The sequence below is a fragment of the Schistocerca cancellata genome, chromosome 4 (genome assembly GCF_023864275.1).
Source record: "Schistocerca cancellata isolate TAMUIC-IGC-003103 chromosome 4, iqSchCanc2.1, whole genome shotgun sequence".
NCBI lineage: Eukaryota > Metazoa > Arthropoda > Insecta > Orthoptera > Acrididae > Schistocerca > Schistocerca cancellata.
In genome coordinates, this window is record NC_064629.1 from 143,332,694 (window position 1) to 143,352,807 (window position 20,114).

The 20,114-nt window shown below is 41.5% G+C and overlaps 1 protein-coding gene and 1 long non-coding RNA gene across 2 annotated transcripts in view; one reads left to right on the plus strand and one right to left on the minus strand.

The window, feature by feature from the left end:
* The window catches only part of LOC126184619 (uncharacterized), a 46,389-nt gene extending 27,488 nt beyond the window's left edge, over positions 1-18,901 (minus strand). The window contains exon 1 of the long non-coding RNA XR_007536847.1: positions 18,602-18,901. This is a non-coding gene — a long non-coding RNA (uncharacterized LOC126184619). The remainder of the gene's footprint in view (positions 1-18,601) is intronic.
* The window catches only part of LOC126183931 (uncharacterized), an 81,405-nt gene that overhangs the window by 28,513 nt on the left and 32,778 nt on the right, over positions 1-20,114 (plus strand). The gene's annotated exons all lie outside the window — the stretch shown is intronic.

A 20,114-nucleotide genomic window follows, 5' to 3' on the forward strand; every position in this document is an offset into this window, starting at 1 on the left:
GTGATGCAAAACATTTTTAATGTGTGTTTATTGCCGCATGCCAGCAATGAAACTTATAGTTAGAAAAATGATTGAATGTATACTTAACTTGGTCACTGAGTAAACAGGTCCATGGTCATTAATTCAAAGAAATAACTTGACTCCGATTTCCCATAACTTTTCATTTATTCTTTCCAGGTATGAGAGATAATTACACATCTATTCAGTCACCATCTCCAATTCACAGATGAATTTTAGTCCAATCTGGGCTATCTTAACACAGCATAAAACTCAATGAGTATTGCTGACCAAATACTGCCCCAAACTGACTCACACCACTGCAGTCATATTTATGTTTTGACAATGAAAATAAACTTTTTCTTATTCACATACATAATTTTTTGACAGCAAATACCAATTTTCTTCTTGTTCACCTATATAACTTTTTGACAGTCCATATAAATATTCTGTGCTACTATTAAACAACTACTCACACCTCCTAAGATATGCATTTGAGAGCCCATGTTTACTAGACACTTTCGCCTGTTTGTTGTAAGGAAACCATCCCGAAAATCTGTAAAGGAAATTTAGTTACACCCTATATATGTATATTATAGTACGACAGCCTTGTCTTAAGAATGTATGTGTACAGATTGGTTATTTCACTAATAATTAGTTACTTACATATTCACATTTAGTAACAAATTTAATGATATGAATACACTTTTCCTCCAGTCAGTTATGTGCTACTACAAAATATTGAAACACAGACTAAAAAATGATACACACTGTTGAAGGATATGATGTGGTCGGAATACAGAATGTAACTTGGGTGATAATCTGTGCACATTTTGAAGTTCATTATTTGTTTTCACAGAAATGAGGCTCTGTACAAGGCTACAACATCATCCACAACTACAACAACCACTACCACTCAGGCACCACCTCCACCCCCACCACCTCCACCTCCACCTCCACCTGCTCGTAGGCCTCAGGGAGGTGGCAGGAGGCGACCTTACCGTAAGAGGCGCCCTGTTTATGAGTACTACTATGATGATGAAGAGTATGATGATGCTGATTACTATGATGATGAGGTAACTGTTTTATGTAATATCATGGATAAAAATGTAGGATAATGTGGATCTAATGGAAAGTTAAAAATGATGCACAGGAAAGATGTTTTCAGATGTTCTCTTAATGAAAATGTTTCATTTTTCTGATACCAATAGCTTTTATTATGTTTTATGCCAAGTACAACATACTAAATGCAAATAGTTCACATTTCAAGTGTTATGAAGTTATGTTTTAAGGATGAATATGTTTATAGCTCTATGAATGAGGTACTAACTTTATTCATCTATTTTTCTCTGTGTGATGAAGTGGACACAACACCCAGGTAAGGAAAATCCTTCTACTTACGTCGACTGTTAATGTACATTAAAAAGAGAAACTAAGGTATATAAGGTTCAGATGCTGGAAATTCACTTTTATGATCCATCACTTAATATATTTACTAAATCCAAAAGAAAATAGCTGCATATTCTATCCTGCTTTTGTTTATGTGAAGGAAGTGTCACATTAATAAATAGAAGGGAAGGCAGTATCTCGCACACACAGATGAATACATGAATGTAGGTATTTCCCAAATCACACAAGTGTATGAAACAAAAATGTCTGTTCAGAAACCCATCTTCAGTTCACCATTTGTACTTTCCTCACTTCCTCTTTGATGTTGTACTTCCCTTTGTATGTTCACCTGTGTGCGGATCGTAATTAATAATTTCTGTGTTGATTGTCAGTTCCATTATTTTTTTTTTCTGTTTGTGATCCTTTGAATAGATTTAATTTCATGATTACCTAAATTTTCTAAACTATTGTATTTGTTGATGTTACTAATATTTAATGTATGTGCTAGTTTTATTTCTCGATCATTGATATTTACTGCAGCTGTAGCTATCAATTCTGAAACAGTATTCTAAAGAGAAACTACATTATAGTGCTCTAATAGGTGTAATAAATCTGACTGCCCCCCCCCAGGGGGTCCACAACTGTTTTGTGAATACGTGCGTAGCGAGCACGGGACCCCGAGCTAATGTGGCCTTCCTTCCTTTCCGGGCTGCATACCTTCCCTTTCCGCATCCTTCCCCATCCCCCATCTTCGCACCCCCCTCACTGCCGCCTCTTTCCTTCCCTTTCTCCCCTTCTGGGAGTATGTTTTGTGCCTACGTCTGGAGACAGATGCTCGAAACTGTAACAAATTCTTTGCTTTCTCCACTTGCAAGTCTTCGTCCTTCCTTTGCCCTTCTCTTTCCCTTACCTCTTCTCTTTGCCCTTTTCTCCACTGCAATGTTTGAAACCTCTCTTCTTTCCTTTCCCTTTCTCTTTTTTCCTCCCTGTGCATGTCGGAAGGCCGACCCACACATCTCCATGTGTAGCCGCTGACGGGGTAACGCGTAATTCCCCGCCCCGGGTAGACAGGTAGGACACGTACGTAACCCCTAGTAACGGCCAGGCCCAGGGAGGGGTGACTACCCGAGCTGATACCTTCCGAAAGTGCTGATTGGTCCCTCCATCCGTTTGTCGGATGGGACGGGACTGCCCTCAGAGAGGGCCCCCACAAGGAAGGAACACGCCATCGGAGATGCCGGTAATCGTGGGGGATACTTTCACAGTGGTTTCCTCATCTTCTAGTATGTCAGCTCACAAGCATAAGTTCAATGAGTCTCAGCCACAGACAGTCCTTCCATAGTTGCCACAGTTCCTTGTTGTTTCTCGGTCTGACGAAGGTCACGACTTCTCCACGGTCAACCCTTTCATTATTCAGAAAGGTGTCGACGCAATTGCAGGTCCTGTAAAGTCTTGTTCCAGATTACAAAATGGCACCTTGTTGTTAGAAACAGTCAGTGCCCTCCAGGCACAAAAATTGCTGCGTACTTCACTGCTACACACCTTCCCTGTCCAGGTGGAACCGCACCATACTTTAAATTCATCACGTGGGGTCATTTATACACGCTCCCTCGACGGCTTGTCCGACGAGGAAATTCAACAATACCTGTCTGAGCAGGGCGTAACGGCAGTTCATAGAGTGATGAAAAGGGTTGACACGAACATCATTCCAACCCGTACTGTCTTCTTGACATTTGACAAAGTTCAACTCCCATCAAAAATCAAAGCAGGCTATGAGATAATTTCCGTTCGCCCTTACATCCCAAACCATACTCGTTGCTATCGGTGTCAGCGGTTCAATCACACCAGCCAGTCCTCTTTCAATCCGGCCAAATGTGTTACGTGTGGCAAGGATGCCCATGAGGGTGCTTGTCCACCTCCATCCCCTCGTTGCATCAACTGTATGGGTGATTATGCTGCTTCCTCTCGAGATTGCCCCATTTTAAAGACGAAAAGCTCATTCAGGAAATCAGAGGGAAGGAAAAGGTGTCGACCTTAGCTGCTCGAAAATTATTCGCCAGTCGACAGCCCACCGTGCCTCAGACAGGAAAATACAGCACTGTCATTGCCTCTCCTCGGCCAACAAAGGAGGCGGCCACGCAGACTTGTGACCTTACCTTTAGTGCCACATTTGTCAGATCATCCAGCACAAAGATTGCCCATTCAACCTCCCCACTTTCGCCTGCCCACTCTATGGCTCACCCTTCATCGGGTTCTGCTAAATCTCAAGCCCAAAAGTCAGACACCAAGACTTTGAAAAAAGAGCATACTCATGAAGATTTTTTACGTACCCAAACTTCACAACCATCAGTTCCCTCTTCATCTAAACATCATGTTTCCAAGAAGGCTAGTAAGAAACCCAGTTCATCTCCTTCTCCGCCAAGGCGTGTCCCATCTACAGCACCACCTGGCGGTAATCGCCCTCGGCCGTCTTCTATGTCGCCGAGGCGCACTGTTGGCAGCCGATCAACCGGCCGATCGCTGGTGGCAGGAGCTGCTCCTGAACAACCTATGGATCAGGATCTTCTGCCTTCAGCTGAATGCCATTCCGTGCTGTCGGTCACAAGCTCTGAGCAGTCACTGAGTTGACGGCACCCTTGGTCACATTCCTCCATTTTCTGTTCACCCTATGTCCATTATCCACTGGAATATCTGCGGCCTTCGAGCCAATCGGGATGAATTGTTGATCCTCTTATGATCTTACTCGCCGGTCATCTTCTGTCTTCAGGAAACAAAGCTGCGTCCCCATGACCGCTTTGTTCTCCCCCATTTTCAGTCCGTCCGATTTGATCTCCCCTCTGTTGTAGGCACTCCAGCACATGGAGGACTCATGATTCTTCTCCATGATACTCTCCATTATCACCCAACCCCTTAAACACTTCCTTCCAAGCTGTCGCTGTCCGTCTTTCCCTTTCTGGATATACCTTCTCTCTTTGTACTGTATACATTCCATCATCCACACCAATGGCACGAGCTGATCTCCTTCATCTTCTTGGTCAGCTTCCACCCCCCTATTTGCTGGATGGGGACTTCAATGCCCTCCACCCGCTTTGGGGATCTCCACATCCTTGTCCGCATTGCTAGACGTCTTCCACCAAGCGGATCTAGTTTGCCTCAACACTGGGGACCCTACATTTTTGTCTGCCTCCACGACAAATTTCTCTCATTTGGACCTTTCGGTCGGTACTGTTCCGCTAGCTCGGCACTTTGAATGGTTCGCCCTTGATGATACACACTCAAGTGACCATTTTCCATGTGTCCTTAGACTGCAGCCTCAACAGCCATATATGCGCCTGTGACGCTGGAAGTTTGGCCAAGCCGATTGGACACTTTTTTCGTCTCTGGCAACATTCGATGACCGTCACTTTCCTAGCGTCGACGATGAGGTCACACATATTACAGACATTATTCCTACAGCTGCGGAATGTTCAATACCATGTACCTCCGCATTGCCCCGGCGCCCCCCAGTTCCTTGGTGGAACGCAGCATGCTGTGACGCAATACGTGAGCTGCAACGTGTTCTTCGCGTTTTCTGCCACCATCCTACTTTGGACAACTGTATCCGCTATAAGCAGTTCCGAGCGCGATGACGTCGCATCATCCACGATAGCAAGAAGGAAAACTGGAAATTCTTTACTAGCTCATTTAACACCTTCACTCCCTCCTCGGAAGTTTGGAGTCAGATTCGACAGTTCTCAGGTGCACCTAGTTTCTCCCCGGTGTCTGGGCTCACTGTCGCGCATGATACATTAGTGGACCCCATCGCAATTTCTAACTCATTGGGTCAACACTTTGCTGGGATTTTGAGCTCTTCAAATTACCCGCCAGCGTTTCTCCCGAAGAAACGTGCAGCGGAAGTGCGACCTCTTGCTTTCTCCTCTCAAAATCACGAAAGCTACAATACTGTTTTCTCCATGTGGGAACTCCAACATGCACTCTCTTCTTCTTGCTCCTCCACCCCAGGACCGGATGGTATCCACATCCAAATGTTGCTGCATTTATCATACCATAGTCTGCTTTAACTCCTTCACCTTTATAATCAAATTTGGACCGACAGTACTTTTCCCAGACGATGGCGGGAAGCTATCGTCATTCCTGTTCCGAAACCTGGAAAGGACAAACATCTCCCCTCTAGCTATCGCCCCATTTCTCTCACGAGTAGTGTATGTAAGGTTTTGGAGCGTATGGTGAATTGCCATTTAGCTTTGTGGCTGGAGTCCTGCAGTCTTTTAACACCTGCCCAATGCGGTTTCCGAAAGCATCGTTCTGCAGTTGACCATCTTGTTGCTCTCTCCGCTTATATCATGAACAATTTTCTCCAGAAGCGCCAAACAGTAGAAATATTTTTTGATCTGGAGAGAGCATACGATACCTGTTGGAGGACAGGCATCCTCCGTACACTGTTCTCTTGGGGCTTTCGAGGTCGGCTGCCCCTTTTTCTTCATGAATTTATGGCAGAGCGCACATTTAGAGTGCGGGTGAACACCACTCTCTCCCGTACTTTCTCCCAAGAAAACAGGGTACCCTAGGGCTCCGTGCTGAGTGTTGTACTGTTTGCCATTGCCATAAATCCGATTATGGATTGTCTCCTTCCTGATGTCTCGGGCTCCCTCTTCGTGGACAATTTTGCGATCTACTACAGCTCTCAATGGACCAGCCTTCTTGAACGACATCTTAAAGGATGTCTCGATCACCTCCGCTCTTGGAGCATAGAAACCAGCTTCCGTGTTTCTCCCAGTAAGACCGTTTGTGTTAATTTTTGGCGACGTAAGGAGTTTCTTCCACCCTCCTTACATCTAGGACCTGTCAACCTTCCGTTTTCAGACGTCGCTAAATTCTTGGGTCTTATGTTTGACAGAAAACTGTGCTGGTCCCTCCACATTTCCTATCTTTTGGCTCGCTGTCTGTGATCCCTCAACACCCTCCGTGTCCTGAATGGTACTTCCTGGGGAGCGGACCGAGTGGTCCTTCTCCGCCTCTATCGTGCCTTAGTGCACTCGAAATTGGACTATGGAAGCATAGTTTACTCCTCTGCTCGGCCGTCCATTCTTCGGCGTCTCGACTCTATCCACCACCGTGGATTACGTTTAGTGTCTGGAGCTTTTTACACCAGCCCTGTGGAAAGCCTTTATGCTGAGACTGCTGAACCTCTGCTGTCCAATCGGTGAGCTGTCCTTCTGAGTCGTTATGCTAGCCATCTGTCTTCCATGCCTGCTAATCTGGCCCATGACATTTTTTTCGACGCCTCCTTGGATGTAGGGTATGCAGGCTGCCCTTCCTCCCTACTACCACCGGGAGTCCGCTTCCGTCAACTGCTCCATTCTCTTTCCTTCCGCTTTCCTAAAACCTTCTTGACAACTTGGGGTACAGCACTGCCTTGGCTCCATCCCCGGATCTGCCTGCTCCGTGACCTTTGTAAATTTCCCAAGGATGGTACCCCTTCACTTGTTTATCGTCGGGCATTTGCTGCTCTGTGCACAAATGAATGAAGCCACATTTATTTACACTGATGGCTCGAAAACATCATTAGGTGTAGGGAGTGCCTATATTGTTGGTGATACCCCAAATTGATTTCGGCTTCCCGACCAGTGTTCGGTTTATACTGCGGAGCTTTACGCTGTTCTCCAGGCTGTCCAATACATCCGCTGCCATCAGTGGATACAGTATGTTATCTGTTCAGATTCTCTCAGCTCTCTCCTTTGTCTCCAAACTCTCTACCCTGTCCACCCTCTGGTCCACCGGATTCAGGACTGCCTGCACTTGCTCCATTTGGGGGGCGTCTCTGTGGCGTTCCTCTGGCTCCCAGGACACGTTGGTATCTGTGCCAATGAGGCGGCCGATATAGCGGCCAAGGCTGCATTCTCTCTTCTTCGGCCAGCAATTAGATTGATTCCCTTCGCCGATCTATGGAGCGTTTTATGTCATCGTGTTGTTCTTTTATGGCACGCACATTGGTCGACACTTCCCCATAATAAATTGCGGGACGTGAAAGCTCTTCCCTGTGCTTGGACCTCTTCCTCCCGAACGCGTCATCAGGAGGAGGTAATTTTAACTAGACTGCGGATAGGGCACTGTCTTTTTAGCCATCGAGATCTTTTAAGCTGCGATCCTCCCCCACTCTGTCCCCACTGCTCTCAGCTGTGGTCGGTAAGACACCTTTCAATTGAGTGCCCCTATTTTAGCCGTTACGCACCCATCTACAGCTGTCGCCTGATATATCGTCCATTTTAGCAGATGACACACGCTTGGCCAATCGCGTTGTCGAGTTTATTAGAGCCAGTGAGATGATGTCAGTCATTTGAAGCTCTCTTTGGGGACAACCAACCCCTTTCTGTAGTGGATTTTAAGCGTTCCTTCTGCTTTTACTTTCTCCAATTTTTTGAGTTTCGTTCCCATTGCTGCTGCTTTCCATTTTCGTTTTTTACCATTTCCTAAGTCACTGACTGGGCGCTAATGATCATAGCAGTTTTGTACCCTAAAAAACCAAAAACAAAAAAAACACAAAAAATCTGACTGTTACTATATTAATGTATTGTTCTGACAGATGAATGGATGTTTATGGATGTTTGAGTGGTGGGCTTCTGCAGAAAGGATGAGGAATGACAGTGGCTGGGAGGTAGTGGAGAGGGGGCAGGGAGAAATGAGGGGGAGGGAGGGGGGGGGAGATAGAGAGATAGAGAGCCCAATTTTTTTGCCATTGTCAGAGCGCAATAACAAGCCAACTAAGACTATTAATTCTCTAGTTTTCTGTCAGAAGTTGTTGTAGTATTTGTTAGTGTTGCATACTTTATTTTCCAACAACGTGTAATTTAACAAAGTGAGTTATTCATTGTTTAGAGTGTTTTACTATCATTTTGCATAACTTGCTTTAGAAAATTTTCAGTTATTGATAAAAACTTGTGAGTTCCTTGTGTAGCATAGATGAAGAAGGGATTTTCAGAGTGTTCACAGTACTGCAACTAGAGAGCAGAAACCACCTTGTTAGCTGTGTGACTGCTTCTGCGCCAGGGAAGTATGATGGGCTGCCATATTGAAACCACTTGGGTGAGGGGTTGGTTTGTCCAGTATGGATATGGTTTTTTGGCAATTTCCCACATCTTACTAGGCGTATACCATGTTGGTGCACATGTTTCACCTCAGACACACAGACTGCATTCTTTGTCACACTTCCATCCAGGATTTACTCTGTACGCAGACTGACTGTGTACACTGCTTCAGTCTTGGAGTGTAAAAATAAGACTGATGATCTTCACTGTTTGGTCTTCTTAAACACTTATTCAGCGTCAGGATAAGGAGCAGAATTTGGATCAAAGGTATTAAATAAGGCTATTTTTCTGTGCATTTCATCAGAATCCCAAGGTTGTTAAGCTGGTGACACCATCAACTAGCAGAGCTTTCACAAAGTCTGGCAACAGTTGATAATAAGCTAAAGAGACTGCCCCTGTTATGAGTTCTGACACCTCTGCAAGTTAAGTTGCCACATCAGGTCATGCTGCAATCCAAGATCCAGCTGGATCCGTTGTGTAATGTACATTGGTATAGTAGAATTATTTGCTATGGTCACGCAGAATGTGGTTGGTAGTCACTTCCTGTGTAACTGAGTATGCAGAAATATGCATAGCTCTGACCCAGTGTTGACTAAATATTTTTGTCCGGACTTGCACACACTTATGAACAGGTACTGTGACGTAACCCGGCAATCAGCTGATGTGCCTGTGTCTGATTGCCACTGGCAAACTGACTAAACCAGAGGTTGTAAAGAGTTTCAGGGACAGTATAAGGGAACAATTGACAGGAATGGGGGAAAGATATACAGAAGACAATGAATGGGTTGGTCTGAGGGATAAAGTAGGTAAAAAGACGAGGGCTAGTAGAAATCCTTGGGTAACAGAAGAAATATTGAATTTAATTGATGAAAGGAGAAAATATAAAAATGCAGTAAATGAAGCAGGCAAAAAGGAATACAAACGTCACAAAAATGAGATTGACAGAAAGTGCAAAATGGCTAAGCAGGGATGGCTAGAGGACAAATATAAGGATGTAGAGGCTTATCTCACTAGCGGTAAGATATATACTGCCTACAGGAAAATTAAAGAGACCTTTGGAGAAAAGAGAGCCACTTGTATGAATATCATGAGGTTCAGATGGAAACACAGTTCTTCGCAAAGAAGGGAAAGCAGAAAGATGGAAGGAGTATATAGAGGGTCTATACAAGGGGGACGTACTTGAGGACAATATTCTGGAAACGGAAGAGAATGTACATGAAGACGAAATGGGAGATACAATACTGCGTGAAGAGTGTGACAGAGCACTAAAAGACCTGAGTCGAAACAAGGCTCCGGGAGTAGACAACATTCCATTCGAACTACTGACGGCCTTGGGAGAGCCAGTCCTGACAAAACTCTATCATCTGGTGAGCAAGATGTAAGAGACAGGTAAAATACCCTCAGGCTTCAAGAAGAATATAATAATTCCAATCCCAAAGAAATCAGGTGTTGGCAGATGTGAAAATTACTGAACTATCAGTTTAATAAGTCACAGCTGCAAAATACTAGCGCTAATTATTTACAGACGAATGGAAAAACTGGTAGAAGCCGACCTCGGGGAAGATCAATTTGGATTCCGTACAAATGTTGGAACGCGTGAGGCAATACTGACCTTAAGAATTATCTTCGAAGAAAGATTAAGGAAAGGCAAACCTATGTTTCTAGCATTTGTAGACTTAGAGAAAGCTTTTGACAATGTTAACCGGAATACTCTCTTTCAAATTCTAAAGGTGGCAGGGGTAAAATACAGGGAGCGAAAAGCTATATTTACAATTTGTAAAGAAACCAGATTGCAGTTATGATTCGAGGGACATGAAAGGGAAGCAGTGGTTGGGAAGGGAGTGAGACAGGGTTGTAGCCTTTCTCGGATGTTATTCAACCTGTATATTGAGCAAGCAGTAAAGGAAACAAAAGAAAAATTCGTTGTAGGTATTAAAATCCAGGGAGAAGAAATAAAAACTTTGAGGTTTGCCGATGAAATTGTAATTCTGTCAGAGACAGCAAAGGACTTGGAAGAGCAGTTGAATGGAATGGACAGTGTCTTGAAGGGAGGATATAAGATGAACATCAACAAAAGCAAAACGAGGATTATGGAATGTAGTTGAATAAAATCGGGTGATGCTGAGGGAATTAGATAAGGAAATGAGACACTTAAAGCAGTAAAGGAGTTTTGCTGAAAGTATTTGTATGGAGTGTAGCCATGTATGGAAGTGAAACATGGACGATAAATAGGTCGGACAAGAAGAGAATAGAAGCTATCGAAATGTGGTGCTACAGAAGAATGTTGAAGATTAGATGGGTAGATCACGTAACTAATTAGGAGGTATTGAACAGGATTGGGGAGAAGAGAAGTTTGTGGCACAACTTGACTAGAAGAAGGGATTGGTTGGTAGGATATGTCCTGAGGCATCAAGGGATCACAAATTTAGCATTGGAGGGCAGCATGGAGGGTAAAAATCGTAGAGGGAGGCCAAGAGATGAATACACTAAGCAGATTCAGACGGATGTAGGTTGCAGTAGGTACTGGGAGATGAAGGAGCTTGCACAGGATAGATTAGCATGGAGAGCTGCATCAAACCAGTCTCAGGACTGAAGACCACAACAACAACAAGAAATTTTAGTCCATTTTCAATTTTGCATCTACATCTCTCTCTCTATCTCTATCTATGTCTTTCAGTATTCATGTAATGATCAAAAGTAAGAACTGTAATACAATATTTTACAGTGAAACAATGTCACTGGTAAGAATAAAGTGTTTTAGTCTTCTCTGACATTGTCAGTATTAATGGAAGTATGATCAAATAGTGACTGGATAGATGACTTTGATCCATTGGCTGACTTCATGTGACCAAAACTTCTTAGTTTTTTTGTCAATTCAGTAGATAAGGTATAGGTTTTGAATTCTTAGTGCACTTCTCATATTTCTCCACAAACATGTATACTTTCTAAATTTATTTCTTTTTTACATATAAGTCTGTTTCACCACAAATGTCAGACACAGAATTTACCTGCAGGTTCATTAATTGAACTGAAGTGTATATAATTAAATATTGTATATTAACAGATAGCTTAAAGTGGACAGATCACTTACAACTTAAGTACACAGAAGTATAAATTATTAATGGAGTTGCATGAATGAAAGACTAAAAGAATCCAGATACTTATGTTCGGCAAAATGGAGCCCTAGATGTCACTAGAGGCAGGTATGCCAGTATGAAAGCTACCCATATTGATTGTTGGTGATGATATTATGATGGGAGAATGTGAAAGAGCAACCACAACTAAACCAAGATCAGGTAGACCTCTTGTACTGACAGACAGTGATTGTGAAAAGCTGAATGTAATTAGCACAAGGAATCTCTCATGAATTCCAAAGTGCTTCCCAGTAAAATGGTTGTGCAGCTCCTACCAAACCACATGCTTCTGTAGTCAGTGCTAAGCAATGCTTGGAGTGGTGTAAAGATTGATGCCACTGGGCAGTATCTGACTGAACAACTGATTTGTGGTGCTGAATCATGCTAGACTCAGTGGCAACCTAACAGAAGGATTTGAGTGTGACAAATTCCTGGAGAACTTTGCTTGCCTTCATGTGCAGTGCCAGCATTGAAGTACAGAGATGATGGTGTTATGATTTGGGGATGTTTCTCATTGTGGTCCCTTTATTGCACTCAAGAGAACACTAAATGTAGAAGTATGTGAACATATTTTGCAGTATTGTGTACTGCATACAGTCAAGGAATAGTTAGATGATGATTATTTGCATCAGCAAGGCAATCAGCCCTGGCATAAAGTAGCATTGTGAGACAGTGCTTTGTGGACAAAAACATTCCAGAAGTGGGATGACCAGAGTCTTGACGTGAACTGAACCTTTGGATTGAGTCAGAACATTAATTTTGCTCCAGACTCCAGTGTTCAACATTACTACCTTGTCTGGTTTTGGATGCTGAGGAAGAATTGCTTGCCATTTCTCGACAGACATTCAGACACCTTATTGAAAGTGTGCTCATCAGAGTTCAAGGTGTCATCAAGGCAGAACACGTACACTTCCCATGTTATTGTTTACTAATAAATGTCTGGGTACTTTTGATCAGATGGTGCACAGCCCTAACTGTTGCAGCACTACCATTGTTACAAAGGCATTTTATTGTATAACTCTTGTTTGACAGTCTATAATTTAAAAATGTGATGCTAGTTACCCATTTTGGATTTTCTTGAATATGAAAGCCATGAAATTTTGTTTTAGCTACAGTTCTAATAAACTATTAGCTGTATGCACTAATATTGTTAAATGTAATTCTATTCTCCAAAAATATGTACTATTTATTGTTTCCTCAAAACCAGTCTGACACATTCAAAGGAGACATTGCTATTATTAATGAATAGAGGCTACGTATCAGGAGAAAACAAACATACTAAATATTAATGCATTTCAATAATCACAATAATTACTATTTTTCAGTGATTTGATTATTACAGTACAGTTGGTTGTTTATGCACCTTCATGTTTCATTGCTTTGCTGATGTTATGCTGCTCTTTCTGTTAAGATGATTTCCTCAAATTTTTAGGTGGAATATTTAATTCAGTACAATATGAATCACAGCCAAGAGCCTGACATATTTGTGTAAATGTTTTCATTTGTTTCCTTGTCTAAATATTTTCCAGATTAGTTTCACTTTAATCTCAAACAACTTTTTGTTCATTATGCATATTGTCTTTTTTGAAGAGACAGTGAAAAATCTAAAGTACTGTTTGTCATGTATCTTCATGTTTTCATTTTGTCTACTTCTCTGAATTACATAACATTCTTTCACATTTGCATGTGATTCTTTGCTGTCATATATCAACCAGCCTCTCTTCTGAGTTTGGATTGAATTTAACCTCATTGTATTATTGATATGCTAGTTTCAAAGCACTGTAAGAATATTTTTCTCGTGGTTCTAAACTCCTTACCCACAGTGCCATTTTGGGAGCCTTTCTTTCAAAGCCCTCCCAGTAATTTAGACTTAAATCTCCTTGAGTCATTGTTTACTATTCTACTGCTGGCACATCCCACATCAAAGTAAAATCTCACTAATTTTATTCACAGAACAGTAAAATAACAAACTAAATTACCCTCTCAGTCTACACTGAAATAAGATGTTCTGATAAGCGCTGTAGCCCTACTGAGCCAGGATGTGAACACAGAGCCTAGAACTATGTATGATGCGTATAACAACTAAGCTACTTTAGAAAAATGGAAAGACAGTGTGAATTTGGTGTTTTGAGTCATGTCATGAGTCACTTGACAGATCAGCCAGTAAGAATATTGCCCATGAAATACATTGCACGTATTCATAATTGCAAGACTTGAACCTTCCTGCTTATGAGCAGTCTTCTTACATTTGGCTATCTGTGCATGATTCTCAGCCAGATCCAAACTGCCATATGTTGTCAACCATTCATCTACAATGTATACTCATACATCCATTATGTATATACCTGTACAGGAGAGTTCCTTTACGGGAAAGTCACTTGCCTGGTGTCTGGACAAATACGATGTAGCATTGCCTGTGTTATTCTGAATATGACGCATAGTTCCATTGGACATTCATGCATGTCCAGAGGAAAAGGTGCTGCAGTGATTACAGCCATTATTAAATACATTACATATCTCCACAATTGTGAATATGGACAGCCATCACCTGTAGGATGGAATGATGACCATGAAAATTATGGCTGGACTAGGACTCGAACCCAGATTGCCTGGTTATCATGAGGAATTGTGGAATTGTAATTTATTAGTCTCAAAATGTACATAATCTAAATCATTTGATTCAGGTACAGGAGACATGTCAAAATTTTGGTAAAGTTTTACCATATACATACAACACATGATTTTAACAAGTGGTATCATAATAATAATAATACAATTTTGTTACACATACAATAAAAGATAACAATTAATTACCCCTTGCTCAAATTATCATGTCATCCTCTATGAATTATTCTACTGAATAGTGGCATTTCTTGCACAGAATCTGCTGTAGCCTTATTTTTAGACTCTCTGGCTTCATATTAAATATATTTTTGCCCATTAGCTTGTTATATATTGTCATCCCCATATACTGTGGAGTTCATGCCTTACCATTTGGCTATCGATGCATGACTTCTAGCCAGGCCCAAACCTCCCTGTGTTGCCAAGCATGCACCTACAACCTGTACTCGTACATCCATTACATATATTCCCATAAGGTGAGACATGTTACTTGAAAGTTGCTTTGCTGGTTTTGGCAGACAAATTTGATATTGCAGTGCCTGTGTTATTCTGAATATGATGGAAACTTCCTTTGGCTATGCGCACATTTCTAAAGGTAGTTTGCATTGTATTCAGAATAACACAAGTACTTTAACATGGGATTGTCCATGAAAGTCAAGTGCCTAAGTTAATCTGAAGAGAACTTTCTTTCATTATTGATACCTAGCCATTTAAGACATTTTATTATTTGACCTATTAAGGTTCTGCAACAAATAAAAACATAAAACATTTTCTATTGGTGGCTTTTACATATTTTAGTAAGGATTTAGATTTCGAATGTTTCTTTAGCCACTGAAAGAGTTATCTTATACAATAACAACAATTTATATCCATGACTTTGGACACGATTCTGCTGTTTTTACAAAGTGCTGCAACTATGCTATGAGAAATCTTGACACAGAAATAAATTTGACTCTGATACCAAATATATTTGACATAACAATCATACAAGGTTTGAAGTATCATTTGATAGGAATATTGAATATCTTTCATTGAGGTGAATTAATGTCTCATTGAAAGACTGAAACTGGCTTTTCTGAATAATGATGGAATTTTGCTTGCCCCCCCCCCCCCCTCCCCCTCCATACACTCCTTTTTTACTTCAGTTACATTTTCCATCAGATTCAGCTGTACAGTTTTGAGAATCTTACTTTCAAGAAAGTAACACATGCATTCTAATCTCATGCATTAGTACAAAATCTGAACCCATTGTACCACACAAAAGCATAATAAAAGTCCTCAGTAATTAACTTTAATGATAATGAAATATTAATTTTATCCCCCATGAATAGCTAAGAAAAGTTTGCACATGTTCTGAAAATTATATCTATCCATGTCATCAAACTAATGCCTTCCTACTTACCAACAGTTTTCCATGAACTTCAGGAGCCTCTTTCTTCATTAGATGAAATTTTGTCTGAAATAAGAGTACCACTTATTGGTTCAAGTTCATCACCGTGTTCATGATTTAACTTTTTTTCCTGTTGCTTGGTTATGCATAATCATTGGCATTAAGTTCCCTATTACTGTGATTCTTGATTTGTGTAGAGATCAATGCTCTGTTAGTGGCTTTTGTTGTGACATGTGGGTGCTGCCATTTAAAGATGATTTTCTGTGTTAGGTGCAACAGATTTGGACATCAATATTTCCATAATTGGCAGGAAAAAGGAGAAATAAGCTCTGATTACTTGTGGTACTTATAACACACACTAAAACAAGAGTATCACCTGTAAAGCTACAATCTATTAACCATTTTTAAAATTTTGTTTCAGTTGCCTGTCACTGGTAAAGACTTAGCGCCAAGTGGACCTGGACGTCACAACCGTAACCGTCCAAGAAGACCAATACCATCTGATGAACCAGAGCGGAGACCATCCCGCACTGATGATTTAGAGCCTGCTATAGCAGATGAAAGAAAAGTTGAACCAAAGTCACGACCTTCCTCCTCTGTGTATGATAGACCGCGTGTACCTCCAAAGATAAGACGACCTGTTCCCAAAAATGAAAGGGATAAATACGATTACAACACTCAACCTCGTGCACAGTCAAGCACACCTGGATCAGCAGAGGATCAAGATTACTCAAGACCCAGTCAGCAGCCTCCTCCAAAAGCTGCCCCTGCAAGTAAAGAACCAGATGATGCTGATTACTATGACGACGAAGAAGAAGAATATCTTCCACCAGCTCGACCTTCTACAGGAAGCTCCAGGAATAGAAATCCTGATTACTACCCTCCTACTGCAGAAAGGGAATTGAGAAGACCTAGTTCTGGTGGTGGAAGAAATGTCAGGAGGCGAGGTCCTGGAGGTAGACGACGGTATGTTGGGCAAGTGGAAACAGCAACCCCCTACTCTCCTATCAGTGATGAAGACTATGAAGATGAGGAACTGCCTAGAAGGCCAGTACGACCTTCAGGTGCTGGTGGGAGAAGGCGTGTTCAGGCTTCCTATCCAGATGCATATTCACCACAGCAAGCACAGAGACCATATGCAACCCAGCAACGCTCAAGTGGAAGCCAAGCTTCAAGATACAAATATAGTGAGGAAGATCTGATCGATGAAGACCCTGTTCCTGCACCACGGCCTGCATATATTAGCCCTAGTGCCGGAGGTAGGCAGAATTACATGTCGCACAAGAGAAATTCACAATCACAGCAGCAACCAGAGTTTCTGTATGATGAATACAGTGGGACACAAGCTAAGTCAGCTCCATCTGGCCCTGGGGGCTACAGGAGACAGGAAAACAAAAAAAGCTCTTCAACTGCAGCACCCCGTGCACCGTCGGGATATGCTGCAGATCTGCTAGATGAGGACTATTATGATGATGAAGAAGCTGAGGAGGAAGTTATTCCATCATATAACACTCGTTCTAGGCAACCTTCAAGGGATGGAAATCCACCCAACTATAGTTCCTCCTCTAGTGGTGAATACACAGGACGCCAGCCTGCATACAACAAACGACCTCCACCACAGTCGAGCCGTGCACCTGTTAGCTCACTGCCAAGATCTCCACAGGCCCAACCAGGAAGGATTCCTGCCACTGCTTCTCAGAAGCCAGACAATATCTCCCCATCCTTACCAGATCAGTCAGCAAGAAAGAATTATTATGAAGATGAATCAAGTGAACAGACAAGCAGTAGCTATCGTCCAAAACCCAAACTGACATATGTTGAGGACCAACCAGTTTCACCTCCACGAAACATCAGTCCACCATCCGGAAACCCAACAACGGTCAACAAAAATCCATCTATTGGTGAATCGGAAAGGTCAGGTACATTATCCAATAAAACTGATAAAGAAGCTCCAAGTGGAGCAACTTCAAGAGGATCTTCACAAACTTATAGCAATTTTCGTACAAAAGGTCCATTTCTTGGACCCAACTCAAGAAATGCAGAAGCAAAATATCAAGATAATGTAGAAACAACCCCAAAGTCAGCTGGTGGAGCACCATCTTCTAGTCAGTATCCATCAGCACCTGAAGTGACAGTAGGAGGCAACAAAAATGGTGCAAATAATCCACGTTTAACAGGTATTGAAAATGCTCCATTGCCCTCATCATCCCAACAGGCCAAAGGAAATCCAGGTATTAGAATACCTTCCAAAATAGTTATCAAGCCAATAGACAGAGATGCAAGAATACAAAATGTTTTGGCAGATCTAAATGAGCATGACATTGATGTCACCATCAATGATGCTTTACATCCTACTCTTCATCCAACTAGAAGTATAACCAGTGGCTTTGTACCAACGACGCAAGAGGAAACTCAGAGTGGTCCCAGCACATTAAATAAAAGGGTAGCTGGGCAAAGGTATCAGGCTCAGCTTCCATCTGGACCCCGTGGTTCTGTATCTTATCTGACATCCTCTGCTTCACAGAGGTACATAACAAGAACACCATTCAATATTAATTCCAATGAAAGACTAGAAAGTGGAACAAACATTTATTTGCCTCATGATCAAAGTACTGGTTCTGGTGGAAAGGTAGAGTTCACAGTGCCATCAGAAAGACCAAATAACAGGCATCGACAGAAAGAAATTCCCATACAGCCTGTGCCTTCAGGTCCATTAGATTACAGAAGTACACAAACAAAACAGCAGCAAGGACCTTTGTATAGTCAGCAGAGAGACAGTAGTGCTGAGTACTACTGAACATACTGAAACTTGATTGAAAAACTTCTAGTTTCATCCAGACATTTCTTGTTAAATTTTGTGAAGAAAATTAAGTTATGTTGACTTTTTTATGTGTGTATATTTTCCAGAAAGGAGTGACTGTAAAATCCTGTGAATATTTTCATAAATTACGTATGTGTTAGAGAACCAACAGAGCATGTTAGACCTATTTCATTACTGAATGTCTTTCAACCTAAAGAACCATTGAAGGAATTTTTAGTCATCATTCCCATGGTTTTTAATGAGGCCCAAAATGTGTACTCTGCCATTACCCATTAAAAAAATAAAAAAATCCAGATTGTGTTTATTTCTTTCTTGAGGAAAATTTAAAGTTTTTTGAGTTGAAATCCCAGAACAGAACATAATTTCATTTTGAAGTGATATGCGAGAGAATGTAGCTGAAACCAAATAGGGTTTGACAAGTCTAGTTCTATTACTGCCTGAATGACTAAAGAATTATGGTTATATTATGGGTACTGTTCACACAGAGCAACCGTAGTGTACCACAATGTTTTAAGGTAAAATATCAATCCTTGTGTATTATGTTCTCATATTGAAACAGAAGACAAAGGTAAGTAATATGAGATAGCAGATCTCTGCGAACTGCAAAAGAAGAAATTCTGTGCTATTGTTATGACAGTAGTAAAATAAACTTCCTCAAATATTAAAAAATGGCACTTGAGACTTCTGAAAGCAGTATAAAGAGAGAAAATTATAACCAATAAATTTTTCTTTATATATAGCCATATTACTAGTTTCATGCCAGTCTTTGTCATCTAAGAGATGATTATGCATTCTATTTAAGTTACAGGTTTTTGAGCTACACACTATGGCCCCCTCAAAATTGGAAATAGGATCCATGTATTGGAATGAAATGTGTGAAAGTGTTTGCACATTCTGTATGCAATCAATTTTTATTTAAAAGGACATAGTGTAAATGTAGGAAAATTCAAATACGAGAGTTGTCCAGAGTGTAATGCATCACTTTTTTTTCTCAGCTGAAAACAATGCTACAAATGTGAAATGTTATGTATGTATGTATTATTTGAAATCTCCTGAGGGAGTACACGAAGTTGCTGTCACTTCTGACAGATAGTGTAGCTCCAGGACAGTTTGAAAATGCTGTCTGTTGGTGATGTACATTACAAGCAATGTGCCGGCATTGAATTTCTCACTGCAGAAAAAGAAACTACGGGAAACACTGACAAATGCATGTGCGAAGTGTATGGAGCATCTGCTGTTGACAGAATTACAGTTGGTTGCTGGGCATGGAGGGTGAGGTCATCGGAATGCAATGTGGCAGAGCTCCAGGATTTGCTGCGGTTGGGGAGATCATGTGCGGCTGTCAAACCTGACAGCCCTGACCTAGCTCCCTTGGACTTCCACTTGTTTGGGCGATTACAGGATGCCATTCATGTAAGACATTTTGAGGATGAAGAGGAGGTGATTCACACAGTGAAGCACTGGCTCTGCCACCAGGGCAAGGACTGGTCCTGACAAGGAATACATGCTCTAGTTTTGTCGTGGAGAAAGGTCATAGGACAAGATGGAGATTATGTGGAAAACTTGGGTGTGTAGATAAAACACCATTCTTTCATGTCTGTAATTCTCATTATGTTAAATAGAGAATTTGTTGAAGAAGAAAAAATGGTGCATTACTTTCTGGGCAACTGTCATAC